The following is a 27774-nucleotide window of genomic DNA, read 5'->3' as shown; positions in this document are numbered from 1 at the left end:
GTGTGTGAGAGAGAGAGTGTCTGTGTGAGAGAGAGAGAGAGAGTGTGTGTGAGAGAGAGAGAGAGAGTGTCTGTGTGTGTGTGAGAAAGAGAAAGAGAGAGAGTGTGTGTGTGAGAGAGAGAGTGTGCGTGTGTGTGTGTGTGTGTGTGTGAGAGAGAGAGAGAGTGTGCGTGTGTGTGTGAGAGAGAGAGAGTGTGAGAGAGAGAGAGTATGTGTGTGTGAGAGAGAGAGAGTGTGTCTGTGTGTGTGTGTGAAAGAGAGAGAGTATGTGTGTGAGAGAGTGTGCGTGTGTGTGTGTGTGTGTGTGTGTGAGAGAGAGTGTCTGTGTGAGAGAGAGAGAGTGTGTGTGAGAGAGAGAGAGTGTGCGTGTGTGTGTGTGTGTGTGTGAGAGAGAGAGTGTCTGTGTGGGAGAGAGAGAGTGTGTGTGTGTGAGAGAGAGAGAGTGTGTGTGTGTGAGAGAGAGAGAGAGAGAGAGTGTGTGTGTGTGTGTGTGTGAGAGAGAGAGTGTGTGTGCGTGTATGAGAATGTGTGTGTCAGAGAGAGAGAGTGTGTCTGTGTGTGTATGCGCGTGTGTGAGGAACAATGCTCTTCAAAGTCAAGTAGCTGGTCAGCAGGGGTGGCTGCCTCAGAGAAAGTCAGAGACCACTTCCTGAACTCCATTTGTTCTAGTTTAAGTTCACATGAAACAACATTCCTCCAGACCAAGGAGCACGATACAGTACATAAAACACACACACACACACACACACACTTAAAGTAATATCACCACAAATAAATGAACAAACAATAAGGTGCATTTCCGACAGAAGTTAACACTACTGCCTCTGCAAAAGTGATGAGACCTGGGTGGTGGCAGGGAGGTCAGTGGTCTTACAGCTTGGAGAAAGAAGCTGTTTCTCATCCTAACAGTTCTTGTCCTAATCCTCAGTGTTATCATTTCAGAGGACTTCTTCTGCAGAAGTGCAATTATGGAGGAAGCTTGCCAGCACTTCTCCTTCCTTTGAAGTTTGTGAAGATTCGGGATGACATCAAATACTTTGACTAACTTCTATAGGTGTGTAGTGGAGACTATATTGACAGGCTGCATCACAGCCTGGTATGGAAACACCAATGCCCTTGAATGGAAAATCCCACAAAAATTAGTGGATACATCCCAGTCTATAACGGGTAAAGCCCTCCCCACCAGTGATCACATCTACATGAAGTGTTGTCACAGGAAAGCAGCATCCATCATCAGGGCCCCCACCACCCAGGACATGCTCTCTTCTCACTGCTGCCATCAGGAAGAAGGTACAGGAGCCTCAGGACTCGCACCACCAGGTTCACGAACAGTTGCTACCCCTCAACCATCAGGCTTTTGAATTAAAGGGGATAACTTCACTCAACTTCACTTGCCCCATCACTGAAATGTTCCCACATCCAATGGACTCACTTTCAAGGACTCTTCATTCAGGTTCTCAATATTTATTGCTTATTTATTTTTAGTGTCATTATTATTTTCTTCTGTATTTACACAGCATGTCGTTATTTGTCCGTGCTGTTAGTGCAGTCTTTCATTGACTCTATCATGGTTCTTGCATTTACTGGGTATGCCTGCAAGGAAACGAATCTCAGGGTTGTATGTGGTGACATAGATGTACTTTGATAATAAATTTACTTTGAACTTTGACTGGTGCCTGATGGTAGGGAGGGATCATTGATGATGCTAAGGGCCCTGCGTACACAGCACTCCTGATAAATATCTCTAATGGGTGCAAGAGAGACCCCACTGATCGCCTCAGCAGTGCTCGCAATCCTTCATAGGGACTTGCAGTCAGATGCCTTGCAATCCCCGCACCAGACGGTGAAGCAGCTGGTCTGGACACTCTCGATGATGCGCCTGTAAAAATTTGTAAAGATTTATGCAGACATTTCCCCAAAGCTGTTGCTACAGTTATAAGAAAGTCCCTAGTACTTCTAGTCAGGCACTCAGGAGAATCATCTTTCACCAGAAAGTGGTGGGAGTGTGGCGCTTACACCCACAGGGACAGCACAGATGTGGTACCAGTGGGTTAAATGTAGTTCTGATGGCTTCTTTTTATTCCCTTTTCAAAGGAGATTTATTTCATGATTACAAGCATCACAATAATATTTCAGTATTCCACCATTCGCATGGTTTACAATCAGCAACTTTAAATTGCAACACAGAATGCACTGGAGCTGCAGCAGAGCCCAACAGTCCTGGAAAGCCTTTGCATGCATGTGGATACTGCGTGCTGCTTCTCCAGGGACGCCCAGGCACCAGGCTAATCCTGGACAGCAGGCCTCAACTGGACTTGTGACTCAAAGTTGAAAATAAATATTATTATCAAAATACATATATCTCACCACATACAACGCTGAGATTAATTTTCCTGTGAGCATACTCAACCTATCTATAGAATAGTAACCATAGTAGGATCAATGAAAAATCAACTAGAGTGCAGTAGACAACAAACTGTGCAAATACAAATATAAATAAATAGCAATAAGTAACGAGAACATGAATTGAATTGAATTGACTTTATCACTTACATCCTTCATATACATGAGGAGTAAAAATCTTTACATTACGTCTCCGTCTGAATGTGCAATGTGCAATTTATAGTAATTTATAATAAATAGTATGTACAACAGGATAGTCAATATAACATAGAAATACAATTGTGTCAGCATGAGTTAACAAGTTATAACAAGATAATGAATCCTTGTCACCCTGGCCAGGCCTGGAGTAGATGCAACCAGGAGGTCCCCCAATCGACCCACCCCTCAACGCCCCCCCCCCACTCTGCACCAGGTGACCGTGGATTGGGAGCATGGGGCTGAAAGGCAGTGGCTTTTATGAAACAACAACACCAGCATGAAAAGCTCTGGATGGCCTGGTTTTATGCTGCTAATCCTGTGGGAGTTCCTGTAAAACTTTCCAAAAACCTGAAGGCATGTAAATGTGGTCACGGCTACTTTTGGTCTGTCTGAACTTCTGTTAACGCTGTTTGTCTCATAAAATAATTGCATTCGTTCTCACTCAACCTACCTTATTCCGGCAGCGTCAGTGGACCAAAATGTACCTGCAACTGTCTCACTCCAGTGACCCAGCCCTGAGGTTACAGTCATTAACTCACATGGCGACACAGAAAGAAAATTCAGTTCCTGGAACCCTTTCTGATAATAAATCTTCACCCACCCCCTCAATACAGTAAACAGCAACCCTACAGCGGAAGCCACATCCTTTTCAAAGTCAAAGCAAACTCCAAAGTCGATTTATTATCTAAGTATGTATATGTCACCGTATACTACCCAGAGATTCATTTTCTTGCAGGCTTTTACAGAAAAGTAAAGAAATACTTTATTTTTCTCGACTAAAGTGACGAGGGAGATTGAAGCATCGAAGTGAGTGCGGAGGGTGGGCACCAGTTGCCTGGCTTTTGATCGCTCTGCTACGGTACCAGAGAGGGGAGAGCCTGCCACTGCGGAGAGTGTTGCCCAGGTTTTTTCTGCACTTTGGATGAGGACGTGGACTATAAAGTCTTTTTTTCAGTCTTATAGTTTTTATATTCTGTGTTTTTTTGCCCGATCTTCTCTTGTTTTTTTGCGCTGGAGGGGGGATTTGGGGGTGTTGATGTTCCTGATCTGTTTTGTTTGTTTTTTTGTGTGGGAGGAGGGATTTGGGGGTTGCTGTGCCTGTTCCGTTTTATTCGCTATTTTTGCTGGGAGCTGGGATTTGCGGGTTGATGATTGTGCTACCTTTCTTTTCTTTCTTGGGTTCATGGTTACCCAGGGAATTGAAGAATTTCAGAGTTGATAATACATGAGCCTTCGAACCTTTGAACTGTGTGAAATATAATATAATTTATGAAAAACTATAAATAAAGCTGACAACCAATGTGAAAGAGAAGACATATTGTACAAGTAAAAATAAATAATACTGTGGACATGAGTTGTAGAGTCCTTGAAAGTGCGTCTTGCAGGTTGTGGCATCAGTTCAGAATTGAGGTGAGTGAAGTTATCCAAGCCAGTTCAGGAGACCGATGGTTGAAGGGTAATAACTGATCCTGATCCTGGTGGTGTGGGACATAAGGCTCCTGTACCTGCTGCCCAATGGCAGCAGTGAGAAGAGGGCGTGGCCTGGATGGTGCGGGGTCCTTGATGATGGATACTGCGTTCTTGTGGTAGTTGTCCTTGTAGATGTGTTCAATGGTGAGGAGAGATCACTGTGATGGACCGGACTGCTGGACTGTATCCACTGTTTTTTGTAGAATTTTCCATTCCTGGGCATTGGTGTTTCCATACCAGCTGTGATGCAACCAGTCAGGACACTCTCCACTGTGCATCCATAGAAATTTGTTAAAGTTTTAGTTGGCATGCCAAATCTACACAACTTTAGAGGCGCTGCCATGTTTTGTTTGTGGTGGCATTTATGTGCTAGTCCCAGGACAAATTTTCTGATGTGATAACGCTAAGGAAGTTAAAGTTACTGACCCTCTCCACCTCTGATTTGCTAATGAGGACTGGCTCATGGGCCTCCAGCTTCTTCCTCCTGTAGTCGATAATCAGCTCTTTGATAGTCAATAACCTTATCGCTGTGTGGCTTGCTGTGGCAGGCGGCTAGGCCTCTCTGCCTCATGTGGTGTCCCTCTCTTTCGATGAATGTCGGTGATATCCTGGGATGGTATCGTGGCTCTGCGTTTATGGATTGGACTATTTATGGACTGTGGGCTTTTTCAGACATGGTTTTTAATATTCTGTATTTTATATCACCCGTTCCTTTTCCGTTCTGTTGTGAGAGGGGAGGGGGTTTGGTGGTTGATGCTCTGTTAGCTTTTTGTGCAGGGGAGGGGTTGTTTTCTGGGGGTCGATGTTCCTGTTCCATTTTATGCAGGGTTTTTTGGCGGTTTGATGATTGGGATGCCATTCTTATTTGGTGATGGGATGTGTTTGATGTTCCTCTCTGAACGGCTTTCACGTTCTTTCTTTGTTTTGTGGCTATCTGGAGAAGATAAATTTCAGACTTGTATATGGATACATACTTTGATAATAAATGAACCTTTGAACCTTTGATCTTGCTGACATTGAGTGAGAGGTTGTTGTTGTTGTGGCACCACTCAGCCAGATTTTCAGTCTCCCTCCTATATGCTGATTCGTCACCACCTTTGATTTGGCCTGCAACAGGTTCTGTTGTATGGGCATCGCTAACTGCAGATCAGGTCCCACTCAAAAGACCTGTAAAAATGATTCAAAGTAGATGTGCAATATGAGGGAAGAAGCAGTAAAGTGATCTATGTGGGGACAGCAGAGGCCTACACTTCACTGTACAATGATCACAGCAGACTGTCAGCCATTAAATGCACACGCCCCAGGATAGCTGTACAGCAACACATTCTGGCTGCCATAAAGCCATAGCACCATGGGAGCAGAGTTAGGCCATTCAGCCCATCAAGTCTGCTCTGCTATTCCATCATGGCCGACTTATTCTCCCTCTCAATCCGATTCTTCTGCCTTCTTCTCCCCATAACCGTACTTATCAAAGACCTACCAAACTCTGCTTGAGATATACTCATGGTCATAGTCATACTTTATTGAACCCGGGAGAAACTGGTTTTCATTACTGTTGCACCATAAATAATAAATAGTAATAAAACCATAAATAGTTAAATTATAATATGTAAATTATGCCAGTAAGTTATGAAATAAGTCCAGGACCAGCCTATTGGCTCAGGGTGTCTGACCCTCCAAGGGAGGAGTTGTAAAGTTTGATGGCCACAGGCAGGAATGACTTCCTATGACGCTCTGTGCTGCATCTCGGTGGAATGAGTCTCTGGCTGAATGTACTCCTGTGCCCACCCAGTACATTATGTAGTAGATGGGAGACATTGTCCAAGATGGCATGCAACTTGGACAGCATCCTCTTTTCAGACACTGACCTGGACTGCACAGCTGCCTGTGGCAACAGATTCCACAGATTCACCCCCCTCTGGTTAAGGAGCCTGATGGTTGTCGGGCATTACTGCAAAAACCCCACAGGTCTGCTGGGACTTGGCTTCCCGTCGGAACACTAGTCGCAGGATAAACGAGTGCAGCCCAGGGATTTTCACCAGCAGAGTGGGGCCAATGGTGAGATCAGTGAGCTTGTTGGGCTGATCCACCCACACTTCCTCTTAACGTTGGCCAGCAGGCAGAGGTGTGAGCACCATTGAACTGGGGCAGAGTGCAGCTGAAGCTTGAGGTTGTCCCCAGCAGAGTGACCAGCTATTGCCACACAAAACCATGGCTTTGCAAGAAATTCAGATTAAATCCTGTCTCAGACCAACTCTGCCTGACTATTTCAATCTGCTCCCATTTAACACCTACTGCAGTTGCAACTCATTCAGAGAAACCAGGTGTATGCTCACCCACACAATGTCCCTGTCCAGAATCAGAATCAGGTTTATTATCACCGGCACATGACATGAAATTTACATTACCTACAGTACCTTAATGGATATGGATGCTGCTGATATTTATTGTCCATCCCCAATTGTCCCTGAACCGGGAGACCTTTAGAATTAGGGTCAATGACTTCAGTGCATTGCTGGGTTTGGAGTCACATATAGAGTCATACAGCACAGAAACAGGCCCTTTGGGCTCAACTAATCCATTTGCCAATGTTTAACCTTTAACCCTCTGAATGTTTCCAATCTCTATACCTGTCCAAGTGTCTCTTAAATTTTGTTATAGGCCAGACCGGGGAGGAATTTTCCTTCACTGAGGGGTATTAGTGAACAAAATGGGTTTTTACAACAATCCAGTAATTTTAGGGTCACCTTTTGTTTAAATCACTTGAATTTAAATTCTCCGGCTGCTGTTGTGAGATTCGAACTCCCATCCCATAACCCAGAGGGCTCCATCTTAGCCAAAAAGCTCAAATCTGCATATTGTGGGAATCTGAAAACAAAACAGAAATTCTGGGGGTATTGAGCAGGTCAGGTAGCACCTGCAGGGAGAGGAGCAGGGTTAGTGTTTCAGGCTGTTAACCTTTCATCAGGAACGTGAGCAGTGTTTCTCTCACCACAGAGCCTGTCTGACCTGCTGAGGACTTCCAGCATTCTTTGTTTTGGCTCTATCTTTGTGCTCCGATCTCCCCGTGTTCCTTGCCCTTCCCTCTCTGGAACCTCCTCCGACTCCACGCACACAACCCAACCCCACCAAAACTCTGCCGTCTTCCTGCAATCCTCTTCAGTGGTCAACCCATCATCGACCTTTAATGTCTTCATCCACATAGGGCAGTCGAATGCTTCCTGTTCTTTCTCCATGATTTTGCTGACCCCTCTAAGTATGTCTCTGTGCCTCTTTGAAGGGCTCAAGGTGTTTATGGCACAGTAGTGCAGATGGGAGAGTCACTTCCTAACAACTCCAGGGTCCATGGTTCAACCCTGCCCTTGGGAGTTTGCATGTTTTCCCTGTGACTGCATGGGTTTCCACTGGGTGCTCTGGTTTCCTCCCACGTCCCAAAGATGTGCTGATTGGTAGGTTAATAGGCTGCTAGTTTAGGCTAAATAGGCTAAATTGTCCCTAGTGTGTAGTTGAGTGCTAGAAGCCGGAGGGAGTCGAAGTCAACTTTATTGTCATCTGCACAAGTACATGTGTGCACGGGTGCAACGAAAAACTGACTTGCAGCAGCGTCATGGGCACATTGTATCAGATACACAACATTCACAAGAGAAATATAAATTACTACGAAATTATACAAAATTTTATAAGAAAGAACAATTAGAATAAATGAAAACAAAGTCCATTGTAGTGCAAAGCGGTCCTAGTGTTGATAAACTGTAATGATCAGGGTTATGCTAGTTGGCTCAACATCCAAATGGTTGAAGGGAAGTAGATGTCCAAGACCCTGGTGGTGTGGGACTTCAGGCTCCTGTACCTCCTGCCCGATGGCAGCTGTAAGAAGATGGCCTGGCCCAGATGGTGGGGGTCTTTGATGATAGCTATTGTCTTCCTGAGGCAGTACCTCATGTGGATATTGATGTCGATGGGAATTTGGGGACTGTAGATTAGTGGGAAAAGTAGTGAGGGGATGGGATTGCTCTGTGAACTGCATAGGCCTGATCAGATTATACCCCGATCACTACAGTTTAGCTGCAATATAACCACTTTGAACTAAACTGAGGTTTTTTTGTGCTGATTATTGACTACAGGAGGAGGAAATTGGAGGATCACAAGCTCATCAAGGGACTAGAGGAGGACAGGGTCCACAACTTTAGGTTCCTCTGCGTTAGCATTTCAGAGGATCTGTCCTGGCTTCAACATGCAAGTGCTTCTTCAAGAAAGAAAGCACAGCAGAGCTTCTACTTTATTAGAAGTTTGCAAAGGTTTGGCATGGTTATCAAAACTTTGACAAATTTCTATAGATGTGCAGTGGAGAGTGTACTGACCGGTTGCATCACAGCCTGGTATGGAAAAATCAATGCCTTTGAATGGAAAAGCCTACAAAAAGCAGTAGATACAGCCCAGTCCTAACATGGGTAAAGCCCTCCCCTCCACTGAACACACCTACAAGAAACACTGTCACAGGAAAGCAGCGTCAATTGTCAAGGATCCCCACCACCCGGACCATGCTCCCTTCTCACTGCTGCCATAAGGAAGGAGGTACAGGAGCCTCGAGACGCACAACACCAGGTTCAGGAACAGTTATTACCATCGGGCTCTTGAACCAGAGGGATAACTTCACTCACCCCATCACTGAACTGTTCCCACAACCTATGGCTCCCTTTCAAGGACTCTTCATAATGTAACAGTTAGTAGTCCAGCAGATTGAGTGAACTGAGGCTTTTCTCTTTGGAGCAAAGGAGTTTGAGAGGTGATGATAGACAATAGACACAGAGAGTGGTGAGTGCATTGAACACCCTGCCAGGGATGTTTGTTGAGGCAGTTACGTTAGGGACATCTAAGAGACTCTTAGATAGGCACATAGGAACATGGAGGGCCATGTAGAAGGGAAGGATTAGATTGATCTTAGAATAGGCTAACAGACATCCCACCCTGCAAAAACTCATTTCAGGGAGGTAGCACCATCAATTTGCGGGAGACTTCCAGGAGAGGTGGGATGTCTGCAATAGAGAAGCTCCTTAGCAGCTAGCCAGCTAGTTTAAATAACGTTGGCTATGCTAATGAATGAATGACACCTGTTAAACTCACCTCAACATGTCTTTTACAGTCTTAATCCACCATGGGCAATAGAAAAGTCATTGTTGCAAACAGTGCAGCGAGCAACACTGTCATTAGTTTGACCCCTATTAGGCAGGGGTACACTTTAGTGTAGTCTGGGGTGACGTACGTTTTATATTTTCTTTGGAACACTCTGCCATGACGCGCTCTTGCTCGCGCTCTCTCTCTCGTGGTCGCTTGCGCGCTGTCACTTGCTTTCTCTCTCGCTCGCGCGCTCTTGTGTGCCTTCGCTCTCGCTTGCTTGCTCTTGCTCGCTCTCAAAAAAATTGATTTCCGTGATATTGTATATAATTTGCGGGCATCAGGGAGCCACTATTAATATGCGGGAGACTCCCGGAAGTTCCGGGAGAGGCGGGGTGTCTGTGCTAAAAGGTTGGCACAACACTGTGGCTTGAAGGCCTTGTATTGTGCTGTAATGTTCTATGAGCTGTTTTCCAGCATCAGCGTTTTTTGTTTGCTTTTCATAAACTGAGAAAGGAGTTGGGAAATGCAACCTGTTTGAACTTTCAACCCTCCTCAGCTCCTGCTAAGTTAATAGCAGTCACATGAAGGTGTCAACTAAAAACATATTTGGCATCTGGAGACCGTTACCAGCTGCTTTCTGAATCTATTGATATATCAGGTGGGCTTGCCTGTTCTTGTGTATTTGTAATCAGCAGGTGGCTCTAAATGTAATCCACTCTAATTTCATCTCTGGGCTTGGGCGTGTGCTTGCTTTATACATCTGATCAAATTGTAGAGCCTGGAAAGTACATAGAGTGTTGGTAATACTCAGTTACTTCTTTAATATTTCCTTATTCAGGAGATTGCTGGCAAAGCCAGTCATTCTTGTTTACCCTTTAAGCGAGAAGGCAAAATAAAGGAAGCAAATTCCTTAAAGGATATCCATGAGAAGTTTTTACAACAATCTACTAAATAGGTCAATTGTCACTTGCACCGAAGAAGCTTGTTTTGCACGCTGTCCACACAGATCATTTCATTACAACAGTGCATTGAATAGTAGGAGGTAAAACAATAACAGAATACAGAATAAAGCGTTACAGTTAGAAGTGCAGTGGAGGAAGACAGTAGCTTGTAAGGACCACAATGATGCACCTGTGATGCAGCTGCAAGTACATTTTTTAATGCATTTGGCTTTGAGTAGATGGTGAGGTTTAGGATCCATCTTATCATACAAGAGCAGTTGCCATGAATCTGGATAGGATGTTTTCTATGGTGCATCAATAAAAATTGGTGAGGGTCACCAGGGACGTGCCAAATTCCTTTATTCTCCCAAGGAAGCAGAGGCACTGGTGTGCTTGTTTGACCTGTTGCATCAACATGGTCGGACCAGGACAGGCTTTCGGTGATGTTCACACCTCGGAACCTGAAGCTCTCACCACTCTCAATCTCAGCACTGCTGAAGTGAACAGGATCATGTGCACTGGCCCCCTTCCTGAAGTCAATGACCAGCACTTTTGTTTTGTTGACATTGAGGAAAAGGATGTTGTCATGACACCATGTCATTAGGCTCTCTATATCCTTCCTGCACTCTGGCTCTTTGTTATTTGGGATCTGGCCCACTACGATGTTATCATCTGCAAACTTATAAGTGGAGTTCTAGCAGAATCCGGCCATGCAGCGCAGAGTGTATGGGCAGTAGATAGAAGACTGAGGACACAAACTTGTGGACAGTACAAGTTTCATAATCACTATTTTCAAAAATGTGCTATCTAACTCAGTTGCCATGGATTTGATACACCACAGAGGACCACTAGGCTCATTGTGTCCCATTCAGCCCTCAGAACAGTCCTATTCTTCAAAGTATTTCCCTGCCCCCTCCTCTGTCATGTGCTCCCCGAAGCCCACTTTACCCTGCTGCCCTCCTCCGGCCTTGCTAAGTGGTCATTAAGTTCCCAGCATGTCATTGAGATGTGGGAGGAAAGAGCTCCTGGAGGAGACCCACATGGTCACAGGGAGAGCACGCAAACTGCACTGGAGACCAGAATTTCAACCAGGGTCTCTGGTGCTGTGAGGCTTCTGTAATTGCTTCGCCACTGTTGGATTGGGGTATAGATTTGTATTTTTCTTCTAGTTTAACTTGCCTATGCTTGCTTGCATTTTTATACAGTATAATCACTGATATACATGCAATTGTTCAGTGAATTTTCCAGCAATCACAGTACAGTTGCTTCTGTACTTTTCTGGAGAGATCTTAGTTTTCAGTACCAGATGTTATGCCACTGACATTTAGCTGATTTAATTGTTATCACTAGAATTCTTGTTATTTCTTTTCTGCTCATGAGATGACCATGACTGCTTTCTCCTTTGTCTTTTCTTGGTTCTCTCAGCTCATCTTTCTTGTTTGCTTTTGTTCTTGTAACATTTAAAAAAATGACTGTAATCAACACATTTTATGCCTCATTCCTGACTTCTGTACAACCTTTTGGATCACAAAAGTATTAAGACCCAACAACGCCAAATGGTATTCGGTGGCTATGGACACAGGCCTCTGGATTACCAGCATCAGACAAAGACTTGGGTGGAAGTGCAGCTTGGATTTATTGGGACTTCACCTCTGAATGCTAATATTCTGGTCTGGATGGTCAGCACACTGAGTGGGACAGTCCCAAAATATCTGGTAAAGAATGCAGGCTGGTGATCTGAGGATTTGGCCTTGAGATTCATTTCAATTGTAGTGAGCTTCTCTGTGTCTGCTGGTGTCTGTCAGGTCCATGCCTACCTGTGGTCGTCACTGCTTGATAATGTCTGCCTGCAAGTGCATATGTCCCCGCTAGTGTCTGCTGGTACCTGCCAGAACTTAGTAATGCAGTGCTAGAGGCATCTTGTAGCAACTGGGGGTAATATGAATGCCAACATGTGCTGGTGTCCCACTTGGAGACAATAGGGAATGTCTCCAAGTGCATCAGCAAACTTAGACTGGGTAAGAACATGACAGGAATGAATTAGAAGTACAGGGAAAAAGGACTCCAAGCCAGATTTATTTTTCCAATGCAGCCATTTATCTCAGATGATAATTAGGATCAGTGATCTTTCAGTGCAGATATCAGCATTTATTCAGCCTCTAGCACTTTTGCTGTATTGGAACAGTGCGTAGTAAACAGGAAACTGCTTGTGATATGAGGCCCTGCACAAGCCACTGCCGACCCAGTGCAGAATGGAACAGTCTTGGTTGTGAGGCAGCAGATTAACAGCACTCCAAGGGTGGAAGACACTGGGAGGGTACACCTTGCACAACCTCCCCTCCTTAATGACAGTTTCATCAAAGTCAAGTTCGTTGTCAGGTGCACGTGTACACGCGTGCATAGGTGCAATGAACAACTTGCAGCTGCATCTCAGGCACAGCATCAGATAAGCAACAACCACAAGAAAAACATTCGTTGAACACAATTTTACAAGAGTGCAATTAGAACAATTTAAGTCCATTAAGTCAGGGATTCCTGACCTTTTTTATACCATTAACTGAGGAGTCCATGGACCCCAGGTTGGGGGAATTTTAAGAGCGAATTGATCAAGGTGGTCATAGTTTTGCTACACTGAGATAGCGATTTGGGTTGTGCTGGCTGGTTCAAGAACCAAACGCTGTTTTTGAACCTGGTGGTGTGGGATGTCAGGCTTCTGTACCTCCTGCCCAATGGTAGCTGTGAGAAGATGGCCTGGCTTGGATGGTGGAGATCCTTGATGATAGCTGTTGCCTTCTTGACAACTCCTGTAATCTTGTCAGATCTGACTCAAGGAGCTGCCCTTTTCTTAGTGACCCATAGGTGATCTAGAGATTTTGAGTCAGACAGCAAGGAAATAGGCTATTCAGCCCACTGAGCGGATGCCAGCTATCAACCATCCACTTCCACTAAGAATGCATGAGGATGCAGATGCTGGAATCTACATTTACACTATTTTTATTTTATTCTTGACACATTCCCAACAACTCTGTCACTCCAAAGATTCTACCACTCATTACACACTAGGGGAAATCCACAGTGCCTAATTAAGCAACCGAACTGTCCACCTTTCGGCTGTGAGGGGAAAACTGCACACGTGGGAGTAACCCATGTGCTCAAAGGAAGCAAAGAATACAATTTTAATGAACACTTTAACTACATCACAGATGTACTACTAGTGATGTGAAAATAGGCAATTTGCAGCAGCGACACAGTACATTACGGACACAACAAATGTAAATTGCCATCTCCAAATGATACCTCAGGAATATGACGGAGCACTCCGCACTTGCCTGGGATGAATGCAAATCTAACAGCACTGAAGAAGCTCGACACAAGTCAAAGCAGCCCACTTAATCGACGCCCCATTTGACGAAACACTCCCTCTTCTCTACTACCATTGCACGATGACTGCAGAATGTACCATCTACGAAACGCTCTCAATTACAAGGTGCCACAGATGAGGCTGCTTAACAAGTACTACAGAAAAGATTCTAGCATGGATAAAACAGAGGCTGATTGGCAGGAGGCAAAGAGCGGGAATAAAGGGAACCTTTTCTGGTTGGCTGCCTGAGACTAGTGGTGTTCCACAAGGGTTTGTGTTGAGATAGATTCTTTTTATGTTATATGTCAATGATTTGGATGATGGATTTGATGGCTTTGGTGCAAAGTTTGCAGACGATACGAAGATAGGTGGAAGAGCAGGTAGTTTTGAGGAACTAGAGAGGTTGCAGAAGGACTTAGATCAGCCTTTCTCAACCTTTTTGCCCTAGAGGAACCCTTGAAATAATTTTCAGATCTTAGGAACCCCTGCGTAAAAATTATTATATCTACGGCTCATGGTGCGTTAACGTGATCAGTAAGTTGTAGATGTAATAATCCAAAAATAATTGTCAATTCTCTTTTGAGTTGAAGATGAATTTTCTTAAAAAAAACAGGTAGTTAAGCTAAGCTTACCTTGCTGAAATTAATCTCTTTCTTTCTCTTTCATAAATTTTAAAAACTCATCAGGCAAACATAATAAATTTCTGTTAAATAACTGGCTTTAGCCAAAATGGAATATAATTTTCCTAAAGGTAGGCTCAGTAGGTTTAATTTAAATGAAGGTTGTAACTTGATTTTAATTATTGCTATTTATATGACAATTTATTGACAATGTTGAATAGTACAGTTACTAAAAACCATACACCAAAGCAAAATGAATAAAAATATAGTCGAAGACACAATTTTATACAAGTCTGAAAAAAACATTTTCTTACTAAGTGACATGATCAGGCTCAAATGTAGGCCTAACATATGAAACCTGTGTTTTTTTTTTGCTGCACGAATACTTAATTCTGGGTCAAACTTGAGATAAGCACACACGGATTTCACCTTCTACTGAAACAAGATGATTTCTATCCTTGCTCTTGGTGCTTGTTAAGCAAGAAAAAGCTTATTCACATATATAAGATGTCGAAGCTGCAGCAAAATGTTCATGGATCTCTTATGAATGGAAGGATAATCTTCTTTCACAGAAATCCAGAAATTGTCCAGTAAATCTCATTGGGATGGAGAGGCTGATATCACAGCCCAAGCTGGGCAAGTCCATTCAAGGCTGGGAAAACACACTCCACGCTCCTCACCAGCCTACCATCCTCCCTTCTGTGCAATACAGCACTCACCGATTATCAATGACCTTCCCTACCGCACGTCAAAAACTGAGAATGGACTCAACCAAATAAACATGGTCCTACTGCACACTGCCATACTGAGCTGGGAGACCTCTAACCAGATTGCTAACGGGGCTACTCATTGCGAACTCTAGCATCACACATTGCGCAAAGTTCAAAAAACGATGTTTACTTTTTAAAATCACAATCTCTTGCGGAACCCCTAGTGACCTCTTGTGGAACCACGGATGAGAAACCGTGACTTAGACAGATTAGGAGAATGGCAAAGAAATGGCAGATGGAATACAGTGTTGGGAAGTGTATGGTCATGTATTTTGGTAGAAGAAATGAAAGGAGAGAAAATACAAAAATCTGAGATGCAAAGTGACTTGGGAGTCCTTTTGCAGAATTCCCTAAAGGTTAATTTGCAGGTTGAGTCTGTGCTGAGGAAGGCAAATGCAATGTGAGCATTAATTTCAAGAGGACCAGAATATAAAAGCAAGGACGTAATGTTGAGACTTTATAAAGCACTGGTGAAGCTCACTTGGAATATTGTGAGCAGGTTTGGGCCCCTTATCTTAGAAAGAATGTGCTGAAACTGGAGAGGATTCAAAGGAAGTTCCCGAAATTGATTCCAGGATTGATTCGCTTGTCATATGAAGAGTGTTTGATGGCTCTGAGCCTGTATTCACTGGAACTCAGAAGAATGAGGGGTGACCTCATAGAAAACTATCAAATGGTGAAAGGCCTTCATAGAGTAGATGCGGAGAGGATATTTCCTATGGTGGGAGAGTGTAAGACAAGAGGACACATCCTTACAGAACGGAGATGAGGAGGAATTTCTTTAGCCAGAGAGTGGTGAATCTGTGGAATTTGTTGCTACATACAGCAGATGAGGCCAAGTCTTTATGTATATTTAAGACAGAGGTTGACAGATTTTTGACTGGTCAGGACATGAAGGGATAGGCAGGAAGCGATAGCCTCTTGAAATGAAGGCAGGAGATTGGGGCTGAGAGGAAACAGGGATCAGCCATGATGAAATGGTGGAGCAGACTCGATGGGCCAAATGGCCTAATTTTGCTCCTATACCTTGTGGTCTTTCAGAACTCTTTCACTGTTAAGGTGGTGGGAAGATGGCATAAGGGTGGATGTTCGGGAAACAGAGGAGATGCAGGTGAGGGCGGCATCAATGGTGAAGAAAGGGAACAAGGACATCTGATGTTCTGGAAAGGAAAGCCACATCGGAGATGAAGGAACCGAGAAAAGGCAATAGCATCTTTACAGGTGACAGGGTGGGAAGAGGTATAGTCAAGATAACCATGGGAATTGGTAGGTGTATAAAAGATGCCTGTCAACAGTTTGTCTCCAGAGTTGGAGACAGAGAGATGAAGAAAGGGGAGGAAGGTGTCAGAAATGGATGAAGTGAAAAGGGCAGGATGGAAGTTGGAGGCGAAGTTGATGAAACTGACAAGTTCAGCATGGGTGCAGGAAGTAACACCATACAGTCATCAACGTAGCAGAGGATGAGTTGGGGAGCATTACTGGGGAAGGCTTGGAACATCATCTGTTCTGCACATCCAAGGAAAAGGCAGACATAGCTGCAGCCCATGCAGATGCCCATAGCTACCGCTCAAGTCTGGAGAAAGTGGCAGTAGTCCTTCCCCCGCACATCACACAAGGAGCTATGAACTTGGATCCCATGATCTCTCTGCTCACCAACACTATTAAGGATCTTGCCCTTAACAATGTACTGTTTCCTTGCATTTGCCCCACCAAGGTGCAACACCTCACATTTTTCTGGGTTAAACGCCATCTGCCATTTCTCAGCCCATACCTGCAATGTCTATATTGTGCTGTATTCTATGCCAGTCTTCTACACTATCCACAACTCCACCAATCTTGGTATCATCCATAAATTTACTAACCCACCCATCTACATTGTCATCCAGGTCATTTATATACATCACAAACAGCAGAGGTCCCAGCACAGATCCCTGTGGAATTCCAGTAATTACAGACCTCCAGCTCGAATAGGTCCTTTCAACCACCACCCTCTGTCTTCTATGCGCAAGCCAGTTCTGAATCCAAACCGCCAATTCACTGTGGACCCCATGCATCTTAATCTTCTGGATTAGCCTCCCACAGAGGACTTTGTCAAACACCTTACTAAAATCCACGTAGACAATATCCACTGCTCTACCCTCATCAATCTCTCTCATCACCTTGTCAAAAAACTCAATCAGATTGGCAAGACACGACCTGCCATGCACAAAGCCATGCTGGCTCTCCCTAATCTCCCTAATTATGCCATGGGTTTCCAAATGCTCATACATCCTATCCCCAAGAATTTTCTCCAGCAATTTCCCTACAACGGACGTGAGACTCACCAGTCTATAGTTCCCAGGATTTTCCCCTGTTCCTTTCTTAAACAGAGGTACAACATTAGCCATTGGCCAGTCCTCCGGGAGCTCAGCTGCGGCTAGAGAGGACTTGAAGATACTGGTCAATCTCGTCCCTTGACTCCTTCAGTGATCAGAGGAATGAAAGATAGTGCTGTCAGTAATTGTCATTTCATTCTGAAGAATTTCACACTTATACGAGTGGCAGATGTCCAAAAAAGACAATTATGCCAAATCCTAAGAACATTCTACAGGGTCACAATTGAGAGCATCCTGACTGGCTGCATCACTACCTGGTATGGGAACTGTACTCCCCTCAATCTCAGGACCCTGCAGACAGTGATGCAGACAGCGGTGCAGACAGCCCAGCACATCTGGAGTTGTGAACTTCCCACTATTCAGGACATTTATAAAGACAGGTGTGTAAAGAGGGCCCAAAGGATCATTGGAGACCTGAGTCACCCCAACCACAAACTGTTCCAGCTGTTACCATCCAGGAAGCGGTACCGCAGCATAAAAGCCAGGACCAACAGGCTCCAGGACAGCTTCCTCCACCAGGCCATCAGACTGATTAATTCATGCTGACACAATTGTATTTCTATGTTATATTGACTGTCCTGTTGTACATACTGTTGTAAATTACTATAAATCGCACATTGCACATTCAGACGGAGACGTAACATAACGATTTTTACTCCTCATGTATATGAAGGATGTAAGTGATAAAGTCAATTCAGTTCAATTCCAGCTCACTCCCACTGGCTACTCAATCCACCGGCAACTCAGATATCATCTACCCCTCAACTTTCCAGTCGTGTAAAACAAAAGCAATTTCAAACACCTGCAGGCTCACAGTTCCAGTTCAGTGCTGCAGATGAGCCAAACGATTCCACCGGCATCCCCGCTCTCCCACATTCACCCAGGCAGTTCCGGTCGAGAGATTTGCACGATACTGCATGCAGCATTCCTCTTCATACTACAGTGAGTTACCTCATTTGGCTTTGGCAAGGCTTCTATCAGTAGCTCCCGAAAGTTCAGATGCCAAACATCAATAAAAATGGTGAAAGAGGCTTGTTTGTGTGCCTCCCATAGAGGGAGTACAAAGAAGGTTCACCAGATTGATTCCTGGGATGGCAGGACTTTCATATGAAGAAAGACTGGATGAACTGGGCTTGTACTCGTTGGAATTTAGAAGATTGAGGGGGGATCTGATTGAAACGTATAAGATCCTAAAGGGATTGGACAGGCTAGATGCAGGAAGATTGTTCCCGTTGTTGGGGAAGTCCAGAACGAGGGGCCACAGTTTGAGGATAGAGGGGAAGCCTTTTAGGACCAAGGTGAGGAAAAACTACTTCACACAGAGAGTGGTGAATCTGTGGAATTCTCTGCCACAGGAAACAGTTGAGGCCAGTTCATTGGCTATATTTAAGAGGGAGTTAGATATGGCCCTTGTGGCTATGGGGGTCAGGGGGTATGGAGGGAAGGCTGGGGCGGGGTTCTGAGTTGGATGATCAGCCATGATCATAATAAATGGCGGTGCAGGCTCAATGGGCCGAATGGCCTACTCCTGCACCTATTTTCTATGTTTCTATGTTTCTAAGTTGTCACTGATGAGCCAAGCACCCGGGCTCGGTGGGGTTTGCAAATGCTGAGAATTGTTGTTAACTGTTCTACCAAAGCATCGCATATTTTCTTTATGACAGAAACCAATGAGATGTGTATCAACGGATGAACTCAACAGTTCTCAGAACCTGACTCACAGGCCAAGTGAAACTGCTTTTGGCTAGAATTTGGAATGGAGTTTCAGAGGGGTGGATAGTATTCCAGGGGGGAGTGCGAGTGGGTGAGGGAGCATTAGCAGGGGTTAGGGAGAGATGGGGAGTGGGGGAGTGAGGGAGGGAGAGAGGTCATGGATGAGAGAAGGGTAAAGAGAGATTGGAGGAGAGAGGAAGAGTGGGGGATAGCGAGTAGGATAGAGAGGGGGAATGGGGAGAAAGGGAAAGGGGGAAGAAAGGGAGAAAGGGGGAATGACAGATAGGAAAGTGAGTGGGGGAGTGGGAGGTGGGGAGAGAGGAGATTGTGAGGGAGAGGGAAAGGGGGATGTTGGGGCAGAGAAAAGGTGTGGGAAAGTGGGTGCAAGTGAGGGATATGGAGAGGCTGAGGGGGAGAAAGGGGGAGTGGGGGAGACAGAGAAAGGGAGTAGGGTAAAGAGAGTGGGCGATGGGAAGAGAACGAGTGGGGAGAAAGGAGATTGTAGGGGAGAGAATAAGCAAGTGATGGATACGGAGACAGCAAGTTGAGGAAGAGCAAGACAGTGATGGGGAGAGTGAGTAGGGGAAAGAGAGTGGGGGAGAGGGCTAGTGGGGGAGAGAGAGAGAGAGTGGGGTAGAGGGAGAGTAGGGGATAGGGAGAAAGGGAGAGGTTAGGACCATAATATTAGGAACAGAATTAGGATATTCAGCCCCTCAAGTCGGCTCATGCTCAACCATTCAATCATGGCTGTTCTTCTCAAGCCCATTCTTCTATCTTGTCCCCATAACCATAACCCTCTTACCAAACAACAACCTGTCAATCTCTGATTTAAAGACACCCAAAAATTTTAACTGCCACTACCCTCTGTGGCATTCATTTCCACAGATTCCGCACACTCTGGTTGAAGAAATCCCTTCTCATCCCAATTCTAAAAGGACATCCTTCTGTTCTGAGGCTGTGCCCGCAGATCTTTACATTTATGGAAACATTGACTTGAGTCTAGGGTGGACACCCTTTATCTCTCTGAGAGTTCCACCTAGGAACAATGCAGTCCATTAGACCATAAGACCATAAGACAAAGGAGCAGAAGTCGGCCATTCGGCCCATCGAGTCTGCTCCGCCATTTTATCATGAGCTGATCCATTCTCCCATTTAGTCCCACTCCCCCCCCCCTTCTCACCATAACCTTTGATGCCCTGGCTACTCAGATACCTATCAATCTCTGCCTTAAATACACCCAATGACTTGGCCTCCACTGCTGCCCATGGCAACAAATTCCATAGATTCACCACCCTCTGACTAAAAAAATTTTTTCGCATTTCTGTTCTGAAAGGGCGCCCTTCAATCCTTAAGTCATGCCCTCTCGTACTAGACTCCCCTATCATGGGAAACAACTTTGCCACATCCACTCTGTCCATGCCTTTCAACACAGTCCTGCCTGTTATTAAACACAAGAGATTCTGTAGATTAACACACACAAAATGCTGGAAGAACTGAGCAGGTCAGGCAGCATCTATGGAGGGGAATAAACAGTTGACATTGTGGGCCGGAGACTCTTCATCATTCCCCTCCATAGATGATTCTTGACCCGTTGTGTTCCTCCAGCATTTTGCTTCCTCACCCTTCTGGCACCCCGTCTCTGGTTCACTCCAGCAAACGCTGTCAAAGGCAAGTTCTCCATCAATGCAGCTTTGCTGAAATTACACTATCAATAGCGGAGCCACTGGAAATGGAAACATGGAAACATAGAAAACCTACAGCACAATACAGGCCCTTCGGCCCACAAAGTTGTGCCGAACATGTCCCTACCTTAGAAATTACTAAGCTTACCCATAGCCCTCTGATTTTCTAAGCTCCATGTACCACGAGTCTCACATCAAACAAGCCTCAGACTGTGTTTACTTAGCCCTGAAAGATGTTATGATTAATGTATTGCTGTGCCATTTTACTAGACAGACCTCTGCAGCATTTGGGATTTAACTCTGGGTATCGTGGATCAGTTACCACAGTGTCCTCAGACGCTCATCAGTGAGTCTGTTGGTTGAGCTCTGGATGTATTTTGCATTTAATTAGCTGCTTGCAATCTGGACAAATTTGTGCAGGTCCGCAGCTCTTCATTGATAGGAATGAAGCAGCAGGGTTCACCTATAGAGTCAGTGCCTTCAGCCCATGAGTCTGTGCCGATGATCAGACACTCGCGTACATTGACCCCATTTTACACTATTCACATTCCCATTAATCCCTCCCCCAGATTCTACAAGCTACCCAAGAACACAAGAAAACCAGAGCTGGAGTAGGCCCCACGGCCCCTTGAGCTTGCCCCACCATTCAATATGATCGTGGCTGCTCTATGCTGACCTCAACTCTTCTTCTGATTTCCCATAATTCTCAATCCCTCATTCTTTCAAAGATTTATCTATCTCCACCTTAAATACAGCTGATGATCCAACCTCCTCCACCCCCCGGGGACAGAGAATTCTAGTGATTCATTATCCTCTGAGAGTAGAAATTACTACACATCCGGATATTAAATGACCAGTCCCTTTTCATGTAACTATATCTCCTTGTTCGAGACTCTCCCACTGATGAAAATATCTCATCATCTACCCTTAAGATTAACCAAGCAACTCACGTGTCTAGGATGTCAGAGAAAACTTCCAGCGCTACCTTTGTGCAGTTTTCACAGTCTTTCTGTGACCACTTGGGTTCCTATTTTGAACACCTTTGTCAAATTGCTTCTCATCTCAAAGGAGAACAATGGAGAACAAAGGAGAACAAAAGGGCTGAAAGATGGCAGATGGCGCTTAATGCTGATAAATGTGAGGTGCTACATTTTGGTAGGACTAATCAAAATAGGACATATGTGGTAAATGGTAGGGCATTAGAGAATGCAGTAGAACAGAGGGATCTAGGAATAATGGTGCATAGTTCCCTGAAGGTGGAATCTCATGTGGATAGGGTGGTGCAGAAAGCTTTTGGTATGCTGGCCTTTATTAATCAAAGCATTGAGTATAGGAGTTGGGATGTAATGTTGAAATTGTACAAGGCATTGGTAAGGCCAAATTTGGAGTATTGTGTACAGTTCTGGTCACCAAATTATAGGAAAGATGTCAACAAAATTGAGAGAGTACAGAGAAGATTTACTAGAATGTTACCTGGGTTTCATCTCCTTAGTTACAGAGAAAGGTCGAACAAGTTGGGTCTTTTTTCTTTGGAGCGTAGAAGATTGAGGGGTGACTTGATAGACGTATTTAAAATTATGAGGGGGATAGATAGAGTTGACATGGATAGGCTTTTTCCATTGAGAGTGGGGGAGGTTCAAACAAAAGGACATGAGTTGAGAGTTAAAAGGCAAAAGTTTAGGGGTAACATGAGGGGGAACTTCTTTACTCAGTGAGTGGTAGCTGTGTGGAACGAGCTTCCAGCAGAAGTGGTTGAGGCAGGTTCGATGTTGTCATTTAAAGTTAAATTGGATAGATATATGGACAGGAAAGGAATGGAGGGTTATGGGCAGGTCGGTGGGACTAGGTGAGAGTAAGAGTTCGGCACGGACTAGAAGGGCTGAGATGGCCTGTTCCCGTGCAGCAATTGTTATATGGTTATATGGTTACATGCAAAATATTTCAGAAGCTCACAGCCAGTGGTGCTGCGGCCTCACAACTCCTGAGGCTCAGATCCAGTCCTGACCCCGGGTGCTGACTGTGTGGAGTTTGCATGCTTTTCCCTGTGACTGTGTGAGTTTCCCCACGTCCCAATGATGTGCAATTTGATGGGTTAAGTGGCTGCTGGAAATTGCCCCTCGAATGTGGTGAGGTGGGTGGTGGGGTGGAGATATGTCTCTATGAAGGGAGGGGCAAGGTGCTCCTTCGCTCTTCAAGTCTGCAAGTCACCCTTGGGCAAGTTGTAGCAGCTGCTTATCCTCCCGATCAGGGTCAGGTGAAGCCATGGAAACAGGTGGTGGATGGTTGTATGAGTAGCTGGTGCATATCAAAAGTCTTGGTTATGCGATCACTGATACCAGGCAGACAGTCTCTGAAGGGCATTGATAATGGCTGGGGTCACCCGTCTTGTAAAAACACTGCCCAGAAGAAGGCAATGACAAACCACTTCTGTAGAAAAAAATTGACGAACAATCATGATCATGGATAACACCATGATCGCCCACGTCATACAACACGGCACATAATGATGATGTCATACAGCACGGCACATGATGATGATGATGTCTGGGGGTAGATTCAGGGGGAGGTTAATGGGACTGTGGAAGAATAGGTTATAGAGTAAATTAGTGGGGATGGGATTGCTGTCTGAGCTGGCATCGTCTCAATGGGCTGAAAAGTCCATCCTCAATGGGAAGCAAGGGAAGAGATTCTTGTGCCACTTGCAGTGACCTTTGTGTCCTCACTGTCACACAAGTAGTATCAGATGATTGGAGGATGGCAACTGTTACCTCTTTGTTCAAGAAAGGTATTAGGGATAATCCTGGGAATTATAGATCAGTGAATCTTACTTCAGTAGTGGACAAACTATAAGAGAGGATTCTTAGAGACAGGAGTTACCAACATTTGGAGAAGCATAGTCTGATTAGGAATAGTCAGCATGGCTTTGTCAGGGGCAGGTTGTGCCTCATGGGTCTGATTTCAAGGAAGTGACAACACAAACTGATGAAGGTAGAGCAGTGGATGTGGTGTATATGGATTTTAGTAAGGCATTCAACTAGATTCCCCATGGTAGGCTCATTCAGAGATTCAGGAAGCATGGGATCTAAGGAAATTTGTCTGTGTGGATTCAGAATTGGCTTGCCCACAGAAGATGGAGGGTGGTAGTAGATGCAATATATTCTGCCTGGAGGTCGGTGACCAGTGGTGTTCTACAGGGATCTACTCTGGGACCCCTGCTCTTTGTGATTTTTATAAATGACTTGGATGAGAGTGGGTGGAAGGGTGCAGAAGGCATTAAGGTTGGTGGAGTTGTGGATAGAGTAGAAGGTTATTGTAGGTTATAACGGGGCATTGATAGGATGCAGAGTTGGGCTAAGAATTGGCAGACGAAGTTCAATCCAGAAAAGTATGAAGTCATTCACTTTGGAAGATCGAACTAGAAGGCGGAGTACAAGGTGAATGGCAGGGTGTTTAGCAGCATGGTGGAACAAAAGAATCTAGGGTCCTAGTCCATAGCTCCTTCAGGGTTGTCTAAGTTATAGGGTGGTTCAGAATCAGAATCAGTTAGGTTTATTATCACTGACGTACGTCATGAAATTTGTTGTCTTGTGGCAGCAGTACAATGCAATACATAAAATTTGCTTTAAATTACAATAAGATATATGTAGAAATAAATATACTGATGGAGAGTGTTCTGGAGTTCGGGGCCTTGGCGGCTGACGGCATTGAACAATTAAAACAGGCAATGGTCAGGAGATTTACAGTTTACTCTCGAACGTGACTCAGTGTCAGTTTGTACTGATCTGTGATTGATTAACAGACTGTACACCATGGGACGATTAGTGAAGCTAATGATTAGTGAACCCAAACAACACAGTGCTAGCTAGCACGTGGAGCTGGTCAGGTTGTGACTTGAAATCTGCCCTGTTGGCCGTTGACTTGATACAAGTCCCAGATGCACTAACCCAACATAAGAATTCACTTCCTTCTGTACTCTAATAGACAATAGACAATAGGTGCAGGAGTGGACCATTCAACACTTCGAGCCAGCACCGCCATTCACTGTGATCATGGCTGATCATCCACAATCAGTACCCTGTTCCTGCCTTCTCCCCATATCCCTTGACTCCACTATCTTTAAGAGCTCTATCTAACGCTTTCTTGAAAGCATCCAGAGAATTGGCCTCCACTGCCTTCTGAGGCAGAGCATTCCACAGATCCACAACCCTCTGGGTGAAAAAGCTTTTCCTCAATTCCATTCTAAATGGCCTACCCCTTATTCTTAAACTGTGGCCTCTGGTTCTGGACCCCCCCCCAACATCAGGAACATGTTTCCTGCCTCTAGCATCCCCAATCCCTTAATAATCTTCTATGTTTCAATCAGATCCCCTCTCATCCTTCTAAATTCCAGTGTATACAAGCCCAGTCGCTCCAATTTTTCAATATATGACAGTCCCACCATCCCGGGAATTAACCTTGTGAACCTATGCTGCACTCCCTCAATAGCAAGAATGTCCTTCCTCAAATTTGGAGACCAAAACTGCACACAATACTCCAGGTGGGGTCTCACCAGGGCCCTGTACAGCTGCAGAAGGACCTCTTTGCTCCTATACTCAACTCCCCTTGTTATGAAGGCTAACATGCCTTTAGCTTTCTTCACTGCCTGCTGTACCTGCATGCTTACTTTCAGTGACTGATGAACAAGGACACCCAGATCTCATTGTACTTCCCCTTTTCCTAAATTGACACCATTCAGATAGTAATCTGCCTTCCTGTTCTTGCCACCAAAGTGGATAACCTCACATTTATCCACATTAAACTGCATCTGCCCACTCACCCAACCTGTCCAAGTCACCCTGCATTCTCATTACATCCCCCTCACATTTCACACAGCTTTGTGTCATCTGCAAATTTGCTAATGTTACTTTTAATCCCTTCATCTAAATCATTAATGTATATTGTAAATAGCTGTGGTCCCAGCACCGAGCCTTGCGGTACCCCACTAGTCACTGCCTGCCATTCCAAAAGGGACCCATTAATCCCTACGCTTTGTTTTCTGTCTGCCAACCAATTTTCTATCCATGTCAGTATCCTACCCTCAATACCATGTGCTCCAATTTTGCCCACTAATCTCTTATGTGGGACCTTATCAAAGGCCTTCTGAAAGTCCAGGTACACTACATCCACTGGCTCTTCCTTGTCCATTTTCATAGTTACATCCTCAAAAAGTTCCAGAAGATTAGTCAAGCATGATTTCCCCTTCGTAAATTCATGCTGACTCGGACCGATCCTGTTACTGCCATCCAAATGTGCTGCTATTTCATCTATTATAATTGACTCCCTCGTACACTGCAGCTTGAATTGGCCCTAAAGGGAGGCTGCATTTAAGTTATCGTGCGTGCACATGCGCGTGTGTGTGCGTGCATGTGTGTGTATACGTATGTGCATGCGTGCATGTACATGTGTGTGTGCGTGTGTGCATGTGTGCACGTGTGTGTGTGTGTGTGTGTGTGTGTGTGTGTGTGTGTGTGTGTGTGTGTGTGTGTTTGTGTGTGTGTGTGTGTGTTACAAAGCCTCTCAAATGCAAAGAAAGAGCTTTCTTCTCTCCCGGCAGGGGCACACACATTTTGGAGTAGAGAGTGGGTGCAGTGGGAATCCAGCTCCCCTCCAGCTAAAGATGTCTTGAGTCACAGGCACAGAAACAGAAAATGCTCCATAGACTTCTGCAGGTCAAGCAGCATCTATGCAGAAAGAAACAGTCACAAAGGGTCACAGGTTTCTCTTTCCACAGATGCCTCTTGACCTGCTGAGTTTTAGAACATAGAACATAGAACATTACGGCCCCTTCAGTCCACGATGTTGTGACAACCTTTTACCCCACTCTAAAATCAATCTAACCCTTTCCTCCTACATGACTCTCCATTTTCTGTTCATCAGAGTCTGTTAAATGTCCCTAATGTATCTGCCACCACCCCGGCAGGGCATTCCACACACACTCCACCCTCTGTTGTAAAAACATACCTCTGACTTTCCCCCTACAGCTTCCTCCAATCACTTTAAAATTATGCCCTGTTGTATTAGCCGTTTCTGCCCTGGGAAAACGTCCCTGGCTATCCACTCAGCCTTTGCCTTTTATCATCTTGTCCACCTCTATCAAGTCACTTCACATCGTCCTTTGTTCCAAAGAGAAAAGCCCTAGCTCACTCAACCTATTGGAGCGCTACAGTAGCCTAGTGGTTACCGCGATGCTATTACAGCTCGGGGCGTTGGTGTTCGGAGTTCAATTCTGGCATCACCTGTAAGTAGTCTGCGTGGATTTTCTCTGGGGGCTCTGGTTTCCTCCCACATTCCAAAGTCATACCGTTTGGTAGGTTGATTGCTCATTGTAAATTGTCCCGTGGTTAGGCTAAGGCTAAGTCAAGGGTTGCTGGCCAGTGCGGCTCGAAGGGCCGGTAAGGGCCAATTGCACGATGTATCAATAAATAAAAATAAATTTTTTTAAAAATCCTGAGCGTTTTCTGCTTTTGTTTCAGATTGCCAACATGTGTTGTTTTATTTTAATTTTCACTTCCTGCGTTCCAGAGAGATTGCAGCTAGCCTTTGAAGTGGACAGTCACTTTAAGAATCTAGCTCAAACGGGTTAACATATCCTGGTGCTGTGTGTGGATTCAGCAGTATTTGCTGTATCAGTTTCTGATTTTATTACCCTCTAATTTATCCAGTTCATTACCTTTTCATTGAACATTGCTCTGAATAAACAGATTACAACAAATTGTAATTACTGGGACTCTCTAATTACCAACTGATATCCTCACTCCTGTCTATCTTGTCAGACAAGGCTGTGCTGATAACATCACTTAAATGGCCATCAGCATTTTACGCTCCCGATTAAAGCAGAAGGATGTGAGGCAGCATTAGGCCTTGATGGCCTGCCGTTTACAGTTTCCACGACAACCCAGCTCTGGTTGCAACAGCAACAAGCTGTGAAGATTAATGAGTTGTGTCTCATGATTTTATTCCTTTCAGAATCAAATCTAATTCAGCTTCCTCCTAGACACGGCAGACTTGAACCTTAAAGTCTAGTGGCAAGAGACTTAGCAAAATGATCCATTTAAGTTACAGCCAATTTGCAACCAAAAGCTAA

The 27774-nt window shown here is 44.8% G+C and overlaps 1 protein-coding gene and 1 long non-coding RNA gene across 3 annotated transcripts in view; one reads left to right on the top strand and one right to left on the bottom strand.

Annotated features, from left to right (window-relative positions):
* LOC140191750 (uncharacterized) overlaps positions 1-3150 on the bottom strand; it is a 222434-nt gene extending 219284 nt beyond the window's left edge. Inside the window, exon 1 of the long non-coding RNA XR_011883909.1 lies at positions 3053-3150. This is a non-coding gene — a long non-coding RNA (uncharacterized lncRNA). The remainder of the gene's footprint in view (positions 1-3052) is intronic.
* The window catches only part of rdh5 (retinol dehydrogenase 5 (11-cis/9-cis)), a 124182-nt gene extending 119991 nt beyond the window's left edge, over positions 1-4191 (top strand). The window contains exons 8-9 of one of the 2 annotated variants that reach the window (XR_011883907.1): positions 943-1453; positions 3338-4191. The gene's annotated coding sequence lies outside the window, so the exon portion shown is untranslated. The remainder of the gene's footprint in view (positions 1-942; positions 1454-3337) is intronic. The other variant, XR_011883906.1, reaches the window with a different exon arrangement.
* The last annotated feature ends 23583 nt before the right edge of the window (positions 4192-27774 follow it).

This window comes from Mobula birostris, chromosome X (assembly GCF_030028105.1).
Source record: "Mobula birostris isolate sMobBir1 chromosome X, sMobBir1.hap1, whole genome shotgun sequence".
Taxonomy (NCBI): Eukaryota; Metazoa; Chordata; class Chondrichthyes; order Myliobatiformes; family Myliobatidae; genus Mobula; species Mobula birostris.
This window is presented reverse-complemented; position numbering and strand designations above follow the sequence as displayed.